A 13,043-nucleotide genomic window follows, 5' to 3' on the forward strand; every position below is an offset into this window, starting at 1 on the left:
GATGTTCTGATTTTCAACACTCGAAAATCACTGTTCTGGTTTCACCTTGTTATTTCACAGACAGATCGAAGTGGAGATTAAGTGCCTCTGAAGTCATCCAGGACTAGAGGAGCAACAGAGGCTAGAAACTCAGATCTCTCGGGCTGAAACCTGTCTCTACACTGTGGCCAGATCATCCTTGCTTTTCCATGTGTCCATAAATAACAGCTTTAGAAAAACACCCACCATCCTGAAATCACAAGGCATAAAGGAACCTTAAATGTTATCTCATCTGACCCTCCCATTTCACAGATGAGAAAACTAAGGTCTGCAGGGTAAACTGACTGCAATAAGATGTACGATTATTGGTGACAGAGCCTGTCTAAGAAGGGGGTCTACTTAACAACCAAAGTAGTGTCTCTCCTGGCCTCCTCCCCAAATACCCCACACTGCCTCTTCAGTTTCATGTGGACTCCTAGTATTTGGCTTAAATCACATTGATTAATATGTCCAGGTAATGATCAGGCAACTCTAGGAAAAGACCAGCTTTACTGAGCGAGAACTTAAATTCTTTAAAATTAATCTAAATTTTTATTTTGATTTAAAATTGGCTTGAGTTTTATAATCATCCTTGTACATTTACCAGAAAAATCTCAGTGGTATAAACTACTGAAAATAAAGTTTAGAAAACATAGGGACCATTCCTGGAACATGTGTTTCATTTCAGAATCATGTAGATTAGGCACATATCTCCTCAGATCACACACTGAAATTGCATTTTCTTCAGACTTAGTTAAAAGGAAAAATGTGGCAACAAGTCTGTTTGTTGAATATTTTAGAATTTTATCCTTGATGTGGTGGTGGTATTTACATAATTTTGACAGTGTTCAAAGACAGAGTCTAATCTACATTCTCCACGGAGCTTCATCTTCAAAGCCTTTTAGCCGCGTACACATGGCACATTTAGCTAGGAAAACAAATTGAGAATGTGATACACAGCTATTATCTCCGCACACACACACACACACGGAGCAGGTGTGTACATGTATAGATGTGTTTATTGGCTCCACACACGTACTGTGTACCAGGCACTGTGACGTGAAATGGCCATGTAGTTTCTGCCTTCAAAATGACCGTTGGGTGTGAGGACATCAGATGCGTGATGGCGTAGACAATTAGTAGCGAGGGTGGTAGGGGTTAGAGTGTAACTGAGGCTTAGCAGAACGGCGGGGCATTGTGGGGGCTCACCGAAGGGGCACGAGCACACACTGGATGGGGGCAGGAGTCAGAGGAGGCTGCCTGGAGGAGGTGCCATCTAAGCTGCATGTTGAAGGATGGTAGTTACCCAGGTGAGGGAGAGTGGCGGGGAGGTTGTCCAGCTGCAGGGAGCAGTATATTGCAAAGGTGTTCGTGTGCCTATTGTTCTTCCCTGGGGCTGGAGTGGCCTATAAACCCCGAATTATTTCATTTGCTTGTATAAACATTAACATTTGGCTTCATAGAGAACTTATATAGCAGTTTTAAAATATACATTTCAACTTTTTCTTTTGGCCACGCCCACGGCTTGCAGGGTCTTAGTTCCCAATCAGGGATTGCACTTGAACCACAGCAGTGAAAGTGCTGCAGTGAAAGCACCAAGTCCTATACGCTGGACCGCCAGGGAATTCCCTTAAATATACATTTCAAACAGCTTCTTAAAAAAAACAGCTTCTTTTTCCATCCCAAAAGACCCTGATGTTCCCTGGAAAAGTTTGTGCGTTGAGAGGTCACCATATCTTATGTCACTGAGAAAACAGATCTCTCCTAACCCCTGGAAGTGAAATCACCCGCCTTGATTTCAGCCTGTACAAAATGAGTGAAATTCTGCGTGAATTTCCTGAAGAATTGTGTCTCAGGCAAACCAACTCCAGTCCCGAATGGCTCTGAGCTGCATTTTACTGTGAAAGCTGGTTCTGTCTGTGGCATGCTTCGTAGAGGAGAGCGTCTTATGGCGAGGCGCTTTTAGTATTTCATTCACTTAGTCTTCACAGACAGAGTTGAGAGCCTCTCCTTGTGTAGAACTGCCTGCCCAAGAAAGGAGGGTTAGAAGAAATTAAATTATTTCATGCTGGCTGGACTGCAGCACATCTATCTGAACCAAGATATATATAACAATTATAGTATAACAATAGTTTCTTTAAAAGCATTCCCAGGAGCTTAAAAATAGTTCAATTTGTAAGTAATGATAATAATAATAATTCAGTATTATTCAACTGCTATTATTATCATCACTGTGCTTTGCAGAACACCTGTACATCATGTTTGATCTTTGTAACAGCTAGCAGGGTGGACATTATTATCTCCATTTGACAGACAAGGAAGTTAAACTTTAGAGTCATCAGATTTCAAAGGTGGAAGAGGCCTTGGAGATCCTTTCATCCAGCTTTCTCATGTTACACAAAAAGGGAAGTTGACTGACATGTAATCCCACTGGGAGTAAATGGCGGCTGTGGGACCTGGCCTGGGTCTTCTGAGTTCTAGCTCGCCAATTTCTTCACTCCACCACACTGCTTTCAATCTTCAGTGTGTGAAAAGAAACTTGGAAGAATATGCATTTGTTTCTTTAAGGGAAATGCTGAAACCAGTCTTACATGCTGTTTTATGAGCTCATGCAGGTACAGAAAAAGTCTCTTACTTTTATAATTTTTCTATATATAGATGGGTAAACTGACAGATATATAGATAAATAGATATACACACATATGTAGATGTTATTGGTGAGATGAAGGTGGAATTAGGCAGTGTCTCAAAGTAGGATATCAGCTTTATCTGTATAATTTTATTTTTTTGATAAAAAACATCTGGGCCCAAAATGCCCGTAATGGTAGCATTTGTTAATTTGGAGTGATGAGCAATTAATTAGTAAGTATTGGTTATATTGTTTAGATTTTGTAGTTTTATAATTTAAAACAAAACAAATATGAAAAATAAATTACCACCTACAATACCATCGTTTTATAAAATAAAGGATATTTTAAAGAAAGAAAATTGGTACAGAAGGAAGGAAAAGAAAAAACAAAGCTAATATCTGGCTCTTGGTGGTTAAGTTGACGTTAATTCTCTCTGCTTTAAGTCTTTTCCTGTTATGACACTAGCAGGATGTGTATTCTTTTCTCTGCAGTTGCTGCATTATCAGGTCTCTTTTGCACATTTTGAGCACTTCTAATAACTCCGGCAGGAAAGGCAGGCCCTCTCTTGTCAGTTATAAAATCACTAGCTGCCCCTTTGTGACTGCACGTCCCACAGGTTCCTAGAATCTTATTCTGACTGATTGAAGTGGTACAGAGTGCAATGGACCAAAAGGCTGGTGATCTGGTATCAAATGTGTTATTTAACATCACATCCTAGATGTGTTAACTAAACTTACTGTGGTGATCATTTTGCAGTATATACATGTATCAAATCATTACATGTGTACCTTAAACTTGTACAATGTTATATGTTAATTATATACTCATAAAGCTGGAAAATGATAAATTGGGAGAAAAAAACACAAAATAAAGGAAATAGCTTTATATTTAGTACCTTTAAACAAACAACTCCCCCCCAAGCAAAAAAACTGCACCCAAGGAAGTAGGTACAGGAATGTGGTTTTAGAAGCTCCCTTTCATGAATGTGGAAACCGAGGATAGAAAACTGGCCTTACGGTAAAGAGACCCTCATTCAAGTCCCAGCCTAGTCCCTGGATGCCCTTTGGTGATTCTTCTGACCTTTCTTGGTCTCACTCAGTCTTCTTAATATAAACTGGAAATGGTCATATTTGATTTACCTACCCATATGGTTGTCCTAGAGGTCAGATAGCCAATGAGGTGAAAACACTAAGACTCCAACTAAAAAATATGAAACAAAAGAGAGATGATAGGATTATCATTGCTGTTATGAATCATTCCAAGAGGTGTCATGGTGATATGAATCATCATATGATAATGTCAGGCTAAAACCCAAACATGGGATAATGCCAGCATGAACCCAGTCATCTCAAAATTAGTCACAGAGGCCTCTCAAGTGATAATCCAGGAGCTCTCTTGTTACCAGGAAGACAGCACTGTCAAAAACGTGTGTGATCTCACTCTTCTCCCAGAAAGAAGACTCACCTGTTGCATGCTGATGGGGACGGTACACCCTAGTGCCTGCATGAGCCCCGAGGAACGAGGATGAGCGCTGGCTTCCAGTCCCAGCTCTCCTCTATCTCGCTGTGTGATTCACATGTTATGGCAAGTCCTTTGGTTGATTCACATGTTATGGCAAGTCCTTTGGGCTTCCCTTTTTTCCTCTGTAGAATGAGTGTGTTAAACTAGTCTCTGAGATCTCTTCTTGCTCTTAACACTTGTGATAATTAGCTACAGGGTAAACTTCAGCCCCAATATTACTGTGGTATCATCATCGTCATCTTTGTAACCTGACACTTAGGGCTGTTCCCTGTGGTTCATATCCTGACCTAGCTTCTAAGAGTGTTACAGCGAGTTGAGAATTTATGATTTGAGGTTCAGCTCCCAGGAGGCAATGGAAGGGCAGGACCCAGCAAAGGCCTGAGCCTGAGCCTGAGCCTGACCCTGACCAGTGCACTTGATTTGATTTGGTTGCTCCGTAAAGTGTGAACAAACCTGGAAAACCTTCTCTTGCCTGGTCATGAGCTCTCTCACCCGGATGGTATTTTGTATCTTACCATGTGAGAAGAAATGGCATATTCATTGGGACTGTGTTGAACTGGAAGTAAATTTAAATTCCTGATTGTGTATCTTGGAAGTTATGGTGCTTACTGAAAATGTGACCGGTCCCGTTGGGGTAGGTGCCACCATGCTCTGAGCTGCGGTTCTTGGCTTCTGCTTCTGGATGGCCAAACGTTATCAGGGCAGAGCTTGCTGTGAGTCCACACACATTCATACCACTGAACTTCAGCCGCGTCCTTGCGTTATTGCATGGCCTTCAGATCTACTGTTGACTCCTTATCCAGTTCACCAAGCAGCTGTGGTAACGCTCTGTGTCCCCCCAAGTGCCAGTCAGCACTCCTGCTCTCTCCTCTCCCAGCACATGTCCACTCTATTTTTTTTTTACTTCCTTTCTCTCTGTGTTTACATCTCTTTGTATTCTCTGTCATCCATCTCTGTCTGTCTTTGAGGAAGATTTGTCACTCTGCCTTGGCAGAGCTCACCTGCCCTTTGCCCTGATGATGACTACAATGACGGTGATGGTAGTAATAGTAATGGTAATGACAGTGGTAAGAAGTCTAGTAGTTGTGCCGCTCGCTGCTGCATTGGTTTAGCGACTGATTACTGTGTGTAGGAGCTGTGTGGAACAGTTTATGCCTACCCTGTCATTTAACTCTCAGAACAAACCTATAGCTTAGGTTACAGCTCAGATATAACCATCTTTGCTTTAATAATGAGGACTGAGGCTGAGAGAGAATAAGTATTTGCCCACAGTCACCAGCTGATACGTGGCAAACTAGAATTCATACCCAGGTTGATACAAACTCTGAAACCTGTGCCCTTAGCCTCTGGGCAATGCCCCTTCCCATCCCCGCCCCCCATGTGTGATGCAGAGCTCAATCACATCGGTATGCTTGGTATTCCATTAATATGGCTGAATCGATTTTACCTCTTTCTACTCTGAATCCTAGTGGCAATGAGATTATCTCCGAGGACGTGAGTGACAAATATCACTTCCTCTGTAGAGGAATTTTTTCTGAAAGGGAAGAGTGTGCTGTGATCACACAGAAGATGTTCTCTTTCCAGTAATCTTCGGCCAATGCCACATCCTTACGTCTGTACGGCACAGTTTCCAGAGCGTTCTGACAACTCCTTAGTGAATCCCGCATCAACCCTCATAATGTAAATGAGGAAAGACTGTGACTTCTCTTTTCATAGTTGAGGACGCTGAGGCTCAGGGAGGTAAGGTCTGTTGTCCACTGTGACTCAGTTGACAAGCGCTGAGTTACGACTGGAACCCAGGATGCCTGATTTCCCACCCTGGTTCGTACAGGGCAGCCCACAGCCCAATATGTACACTTACCTCTCCTCCAAGTGAAAGAAGACCAGAGAACCATCATATCTGTAATAAAGAACTTTTCCTCCTGGGGGATAAATGAATGCCTTGCATAATAAAGCCAGTTCTTAGTACAACAAAAAATGGCTTGTTAGGTGCTGAGGAATGAAAGGCATGGCTTAGAAACTGCTCCCAGGTGAGGGCCGAGGCATTATGTCCCCTCGCACGGGAGCACCTGTGTGGCCAGAGCCGGCTCTCCAAACCTGTAGAAAGTCCTGCAGCCCACACCCTTGCGGGGCCTCTCCCCTGGCACCCTATTCATACGTGGCCTCATGACCACGGTGCGGGGCCCTTAGTCCACGGAGGATGGAGGAGCGTTCTGTTTCCCGAACCTCCAGGAAGCAGGTCTCTCTGGTCAGCAGATACACCAAAGTACCTGCCCGAGAGTCCCCTGAGTAACCCCTCGCCTCCAGCCACTGGGTCCATATGGTCATTCTGCTCTGCAGAAGGAGCTGGGGCGTGACAGGGAGCTCTTGAGTCAACGTGAGGCCATGGAGGGAACCGTCTGAATTCCATGCAGGTGGTTCAAGGAGGTTGGCTTTCTTTTTACATTGTTATTTTTATTAAGCACATAAAGGAAATGCATTGGCTCATGGAAAGAAAAGTCCAAGCAGATCCAGGGGAAGCCGGCATGAGGCATCCCTATGCAGACATTTAGGAGTGGCCTGTGCCCCTGTCTCCAGGCCAGTGTCTTTGGGTGGGCTTTATTCTCAGGCATCCTTAAGTGGTGGCTTAAATTCTGCCAGTTGAGCAACCTGGCCGTGGCCTGACAAGAAGACAAGTGTCCCTCTCTTGACAGCTCCAGCAGTATCCAGGAGTGTCCATTCCTGAGCCAGTCACTGTGGCCAGGGGCTCTGACTGTCCAGGACTGGGTCACATTGGGTGGGCATTACTATTCTTCTTGCATAGATGAGAAAATTCTGAGGGTTGGAAAAATTAAGCGACTTTCCCTCATCATACAACCAGTAACAGGCAGACGGAAGCCGGGTCTCTGACCACAACTCACCCTATTGCTGCCTTTCACCAACAGCTGATGCATCTTTGCATCTGTACGTTGATTAATAAACCCAGAATGTTTGCAAGTTTTTGTTCAGAGTTCAGGGAAGGCCCTTGAGTTGGCCGTTTCTTTCACTTGTTACATTTCTGTGAAATGTCTGAGGCTTGAACCACTTCCTGGTGTACCTTACTGTTTTGTGCTTACCTCGGAACATTCATCCTCTCTGTGTTGACCTGTCTCCCCTGTGGTTTCGGGAAGATTTCTCTTTTTCCATCTCTAGCACCTTTGCCTGGCACAGAATAGATGCTCAGTCCCTGTGGGCTGAATCAAACTCGTGAAGCCCCGTTGGCCCCTTTGCTGGAGTCTGTTTCAGAGCAGAGGCCCTGCGGCCCTTCTGTGTCATGGGTACCCTCCCTTCCTTTCAGAACAGGATGGATTATGTCACAAAACTCTTGCTGAATTTCCAGCACCCCGACTCAAACTGAAGAAGGACAGTGCCTCACTTCTTGTGCCCAAATACTAATCCATCATGACATCCTGCTGGGGACTCAGAATAAAATGTGAAAGAGCTTTGGGACAAAGAGTGAGGGTTAGAGACAGATGTTGGCTGTCCCAGGGGGTGCAATATGTCACACATCCATTTGACACTATGGGATTAAACCATTAGAAACAGTGTTCATCTGGAGTTCCTAAATCTCCCAGTATTATAAAGGCAACTCGTTCTCCTTTATGTTGTATTTTATTTCTAAAACTCTTGAGAGAAATTCTGCTTTAACTGAAAAACAAAACCAAAAAACAAACAAAAAAACCAACTTTCTAAGTGAGCAGGGAACCAAAGTTTTTAATGTAATTACTCGCTGTGAATTCCTTTTTTTTTTTTGCACTGTGAATTCTTTGTTACAATTAACGGCTCAGGAAAGGAAAAGAAACCTCAGCCCTGGGGGAAGTGAGCCTCATGGAGGCCTGGATGGATCAGAGCGGCTGTGCTGTTTCTTTTGCAAATGTGGACCAGCCCTCTGTGGGGTTGTGTGGTAGGTATTCTAGCTCTGTGCCGGATGCCCAGGCCATGTGCCTGACTGGGCTGCACTCCCCCCTGCCGAGAGATGAGGTTTGACCATATGACTGCAAACAGAGCTGCTGCACAAGACCTAGAAGAAGAGAGGATGTGGCAGGTGCATAGAACCCTGCCCCCCACCTGTTCCCCAGACAAGGGGGCATCCCTGCTCTCACTTCTGGAGCTGACAGGGGTTCCAGAAAGGGCCTGTATCTCTGCACCTCCCCAGGGCTCAGCAAGTGCCTTGCATATGGAAGGTAGTCAGCATCTCACTGAACAGAGGGGAGGACCACAGGGAAATATGGGTGGAGATGATAATTTGGTGATGAAATAGATAGTTCTGGAACTTAAGGCTTTTGGAGGCAAGGCTATTCTGTCAGGCACTAGAAGCTGGTTTGAAAGCTCTGGGTTTTCATTGAGGTTTTACTGCCACCCAACTGTGTGCCTTTGGGCAAGTCACTTTCTTTGTTAATGAGCGGGGTGGATGACTTGATCGCTAAGGGTCTGTAATTCTCCCAGGGTGCCATTGCTCCAGCTGCTTAGAGAAATGTGACTCGGAAAAGGAAGAGACTTCTGGGTTTTTCTGGCTCTTGGCTAAGTTCCCAGAGGGTGTTCAGATCCTGGGTCAGATGGTCTGTGCTCCCCAGGATCTCTGGGGGCAAGAGTTCATACCAGAAAGATCCAGCCAATGTCCCCACACCCACTGCTGCCTCTCTGAGTGGAAGCCTCTTTTGCATCTAATTTTCTTGGTGGATTTTATAAATTTCCTATTGCTTCTGTAACATGTTACCACAAATTTAGTAATTTACAGTTAAATTTAAATTTCTTACAGTTCTGGGGATCAGAAGTCCGAAATCAGTCTCACGGGGCCAAAGTCAGGGTGTCAGCAAGGCTGGTTCCTTCTGGAGGCTCGAGGGGAAATTTTGTTTCCTTGTCTTTTCCAGTTTCTAGAGACCACTTGCATTTCCGTGGCTCACGGCCCCTCCCCCTATCTTCCAAGCCAGCAGCATAGCATCTTTTCTCCTCTCTGACTGTGCTTCCATCCTTACATCTTCTCTCTCTGACTCTGATCCCCCTGCCTCTATTTTATAAGGACTCTTGTGATTACATTGGGTCAACTCAGATAATCCAGGATAATCTCTCCATCTCAAGATCCTTAATTTAATCACATCTGTACAGTCCCCTTTACCATTTTAGGTAAGATTCACAGGTTCTGGGGATTAGGATGTAGAGATTTTTTTTTTGTGGGGGGGTGTTCATTATTCAGCCTACCACAGGGATTATCCATTTGATTTCAAAACCTAGATTTGGACAGGGAGTGAGAGTATTGGAACTCTTGCTTTGGAATGGGGAATTGTAGACAGCTCCCTAGGCCGGTGGCTCTGTACCTGAGTGAAGTGTAAGCTGTATACAACAGCAAAATCCATTTGTTTTCTGCATATATTTAGATTCTCCTTCCTATAATGCATCCATTATCTTCCTTCTTCATTCTGTTCGTGGCGGTTACCAAGTACCCACCAAGTGCGAGGCAGTGTGCCCAGAAAATGCGAGAATCTCTGAGACGTGCTCCCTGCCCTGGTGGAGCTTACGTTTAGTGGAGGGAGAGAGGCACATAAGCAGTTATTTTCAATATAAGGCAGTGATGTGACAGTGAAAAACCAAGGAAGACAGGAGGGTGACCTCTGTTCTACCCTTTAGGGTGTCAGACGACATGCCCCAATTTTTGGCTCAGAAGTATGATAGTTATATGCACCTGAATTTTAAGTTATTAATGCTGATAGGCTAAGAATTTTAAGGCTTTTTATAAGTAGGATAAAGTGCCTTTTCTTTTTTATCGAAGGGTCTTTGGTTCATAAAGTTATCTAGCTCTGATGATTCCTGTGAAATCACTTCCATTCAAGGTTGATTCAAGTTAAGGACAATAGGAATTTGCTAGGCAAAGCAGAAGTTGGGAAGAAAATCTAGCCAGTCTTCTTAATTCATGCTGCATGTGAATGAGTAAACTTCTGTAACCTGGACTGTCCTCAGAAAAGCACTCGTTTCCCGTGGCTGACCTACAAATACCCAGCGAGGTTGGCTCTCCTAGTTGGAAAGACGGCTCTTCCTTGCGTGTCCTTTCAGAGGCAAAGGGGAATCTCCAGCAAGAGCTCCCTCCAGCCCAGAACAGAGTTTTGGAAAACACAGTTGACTTCTCTGGGAAAAACAGAACCAACCTTGTCCTACTCTCTCATGGAAACCAAGTTGGCACCTCATCATTGCCTTGTTAGCAAGGACAGGCTGCGTTGCAGGACAGCCCTGGTAGGAAGGGTTGGCACTGGGTGGGCAGGGTTTTGAGTTAAGCTTAATTGCTCCTCCAAAGCTCAGCTACTTAACACTACACAAGTAGAAATCTATCACCAGACTCTAGAGCATCCTCCTCTTCCTTTCATATTCTTGCGGACGTGGACAGTTAGCACTTCCGCAACTCTGCTGCTGCCATGATTTGTGCCCGGGGCCACACTGGGGCCCCCAAGGCTTGGCTGCAACCAGCACAACTACCCAGAGGAGAAAAGGTCTGTCACGACCTTTAACCAGCCCCCCAGTATCTTAAAACGCAGCCAGCCTGTGTTGTCCTTGGAGCACAGCAGGGCTGCTGGCTGGGTGAAGGTCCTGTCTCTTTAATGACTTACAGCAAATTCTTGATCTCTCATAGAATGAGAAAGAGTAAGACAAAGTCGTTTTTGTCTGGCTGCAAAGTGTGTTTTGTACTTGAATTTGAATGTGGGTGTGCCTAATGTTCTGAGAACTCACTTCAGGCAAAACAGTGAAGCAGCCCACGAAGAAGTCCTCGGGGAGGGCTGAGGAGCTGTGTACTTAACCACTTGCGCCCCTTCTCTTCTTTGCAAAGCCTGGCTGGGGTTTGACTCCCTGGTCTGTACTCACCAACAATGGGTATTCGTTAAGTAGATCACCTAATCTCTCTGAGCTTTAGGTTCTTGCCCTGCAAAACTGGGGTGAGGTTACCCATAGCCCATAGGACTAATGGCGAGATCCCATGAGATAACATAGGCAAAGCACTGGCCACACAGTGTCGCAGTAAATGTGAGAATCTGTCCCACTCACCTGCCTCCCCCACCTGCCTCCCCTCATTCTCTCGGACCAATGTAACACGCCAACCCAAAGTGGGAGAGGAGTGACATGCCACACACCTCCCTTTTTTCCCTCGCCTGTCCCTACCTCTGACCCTTCTCCTTTGTTTCATTGTCATCAGACTTGTACGGGACAGAGCATGTGACAGTGGACACCTTGTCTAAAGTGTCCCAGCTTTGCAGTTTCTATCCCACACTGCCGTAGACATGCTGAACGTGCAGCCTGGGCTGTCCATGGCAATCCCAATCTCAATTGCACGGTCCCATTCTTCCCATTAAAACGTCCTGAGAATTCCAGTTTATCAACATCCCGAACACATTTCCTGATTGCACCCACTCCTCGGAAGGGGACTTTAAGACCAGGAAATATAGGGTCTTACAAAAGAGCCATGACAATGGTAACCACGTGTCCCAGATTTTCTGGGAAAGTCTGTTCCCTTTCCAGTCCACGGGTCCTGATTTTTGGTCTAGAAAACACCGTAACCAACCAACAAGGGTCACGTGAAAGGCACGTGTCAGACAGAACACCCCCGAAATAAGATTCTGTGAGAGCCCACCACTGCCTGTGATCTCAAATTCAGATTCTTCACTTGTAATTTTTTGATTTTTTCCTGTGCTAGTTGGGTTTGAGAGTGAACTGAAGGGCACATGATTCTTGTTGCTTTTGGATGTGAAATGAGGACAAGGATGAAAATGTGTTAGGCAGAAATATACACACACAATTCACTCTGTGTGCAATTTTGAAGACTACTTTTTCATTTAACATTAGAGTCTATGGATTTTTCTCGTGTCACTAATGTTTTTTTCCTTTGTAAACGATGACCTTACCAAATTCAAAATGGAGCCTATGACCGGCAAGGATGAGTGTGGGATGAGGATGGGAGAGCAGATACCCAAGGAGGACTTAGTGTGGTGGCATGTTTTCTGTCTTAAGCTTGGTGATGGGAACACTTTTTTGTTTGTTTTGGGTTTTTTTGCGTTACGCGGGCCTCTCACTGCCGTGGCCCCTCCCGTCGCAGAGCACAGGCTCTGGACGCTCAGGCCCAGCGGCCATGGCTCACGGGCCCAGCCGCTCCACGGCATGTGGGATCTTCCCGGACCAGGGCATGAACCCGTGTCCCCCGCATCAGCAGGCGGACTCCCAACCACTGCGCCACCAGGGAAGCCTGGGAACACTTTTTTGAATGTCTTAAATATTACATGATACAATAGAAATGTGCGCACCAGTAGTGAATGGTTACTGAACATTTCATTCTATAAATATGTTATAATTTACTCACTTTAAAACTCCCCTCCCTACTATTATCAGTTATTTGTAACAATCAATGTTGGACTCTTAAATAATGTAGTATCATTAAACACCTTTGGGTATCAAGTTTTGTCTGCATTTTAGCTCATTTTCTTAGGCTAGATTTATAGAATTGAATTATTGGGTCAAAGAGTATGGCTGTAATGAATGCATGTCGCCAGACTACCTTTGGACAAAGTCGCACGAGTTTAGACTATCATTGATATCGTATCCATTCTGCTTTATCTCACCAGCACTGAGTGCTGTGAGATATATATATGGCTATATAGTTATATATACGTATATATATATATATATATTTGCTACTTCGCTAGGCAAATATTTGTTTCTAATGGTTTTACTTGTATCTCTTTGATTACCAGTGAGATTGAACATTATACCATATAAGAATTTTTCTGTTGGAGTTTTAAAATAATTGTTTAATTGATGTTTATGAGTATAGGTTTTTGCAGACTCGATTACATGTGGGGCCTGTGTGGGAGGGTCTTGTTT

General features: G+C 44.5%; 1 protein-coding gene across 4 annotated transcripts in view; it reads left to right on the forward strand.

Annotated features, from left to right (window-relative positions):
• The window catches only part of RBM20 (RNA binding motif protein 20), a 217,784-nt gene that overhangs the window by 141,097 nt on the left and 63,644 nt on the right, over positions 1-13,043 (forward strand). The gene's annotated exons all lie outside the window — the stretch shown is intronic.

This window comes from Lagenorhynchus albirostris, chromosome 16 (assembly GCF_949774975.1).
Source record: "Lagenorhynchus albirostris chromosome 16, mLagAlb1.1, whole genome shotgun sequence".
NCBI classification, from domain to species: Eukaryota; Metazoa; Chordata; class Mammalia; order Artiodactyla; family Delphinidae; genus Lagenorhynchus; species Lagenorhynchus albirostris.